The sequence below is a fragment of the Galeopterus variegatus genome, unplaced genomic scaffold, assembly GCF_000696425.1.
Source record: "Galeopterus variegatus unplaced genomic scaffold, G_variegatus-3.0.2 Scaffold3555, whole genome shotgun sequence".
Taxonomy (NCBI): Eukaryota; Metazoa; Chordata; class Mammalia; order Dermoptera; family Cynocephalidae; genus Galeopterus; species Galeopterus variegatus.
Window position 1 is genome coordinate 201,131 of NW_007729666.1, and position 1,418 is coordinate 202,548.

Genomic DNA, 1,418 nt, shown 5'->3' on the forward strand with positions numbered 1-1,418 from the left:
TAAATTGTCTTTAATTTCTATTAACAGTATTTTGTAGTTTTCAACAGACAAGTCTTGCAAGTGTTTATTAAATTTTTCCCTAAACATTTTATTCTCATCAATGCTATTGTGAATGAAATTGTTAAGTTCATTTTCAGACTGTTCATTGCTAGTATACAGAAGTACAATTGCTTTTTTCATTTTAATCTCAGGTCCTCAAACTTGCCAAACATGTTTAGTTCTAGTAGCTTTTTTGTATAGATTCCTCAGTATTTTCTACACACAGTACCATACCATCTATGGATAAAGACAGTTTTACTTGTTCCTTTCCAATCTGGACCTCTTTCTCTTGTCATGAGCAGACTGGCTAGCATACAATGATGGCCCCATACAATGCTGCATAATAATGACAAGAATGGGCATGCTTGCCTTATTCCTCAGTTTATGGGAAAAGCACCCAGTTTTTCAACATTAATTATGATATTAGCTGTGGGCTTTTCGTAGATGCACTTTATTAGATTAAGAAAGGTGTTTTCTATTCCTAGTTTATTGAGAGTTTTTCCAATTAAATAACAATTTTCAAATGTAAAGTGCTTTGATAAAAAAGATTTATACCAAGTGGTCAATCTGACAATGTTGTAAAAAGTTAAGTTTTTCCTCTTTGCTGTGGCCATTGTGTCCTACACAGAGGCTGGACCTATCTGAATACACAGCAGCAGTTGCACCCATATATAATCCACAAAATCAGATGAACGAGGTGGATTATACATGGCTCTAGGAAAACCTGCTCTTTCTATACCAACCATTTGGATGTTATTAGAGACAGCCTTGCATTAGTCAGAAAACACATTAAAGAAGAAAAAGAATCATATGGTAATGATAAAAATTGGTTTAAAAATCTTTCTCCTGGTCACCTTGGTTAATGAACAATCAGCCAAACTCCTTGTTTTACGTACTAAGTACAACAAATTAAGTACCATTGAATTAATGATTTGACTCCTTCCTAAAGAGGAGTTGGGAATGAAATAGAGCTCCCTACACTGTCATAATGTACCCTATCTGCTTCTGTAGAATTGCTTGCTTAACCTAAGTAACTCCATTTTGCCCCATCTGACCTGCAGACTACCCCCCTTCTGTGTGAGAAACCACCAACCTTCTCGTAGAAACAAAAAACAATTGCACAGAAACAGGAGCCATACACAGTGAATTATTACATAGGAACAGGAACCATACACAATGAAAACTTGTATGCTTGATTGCTCTAACAGCTCATTCTTGGCCTTTGTGACCTAGCTCCCTAGCTTGCTTTGTGCACCTGGACAAACCCATGTGCCAACAGGATGTAGTTTTTGCCTTTAGAAACCCTACAAGACCAAAGCCCGATGCCACTCTTCCTATGTTACACCTTGGGAGATGGATGCTGACCAGCCGGAGTGAAT

The 1,418-nt window shown here is 37.0% G+C and overlaps 1 pseudogene; it reads left to right on the forward strand.

Moving 5' to 3' along the window:
• LOC103601028 overlaps positions 1 to 1,418 on the forward strand; it is a 7,877-nt pseudogene that overhangs the window by 1,602 nt on the left and 4,857 nt on the right.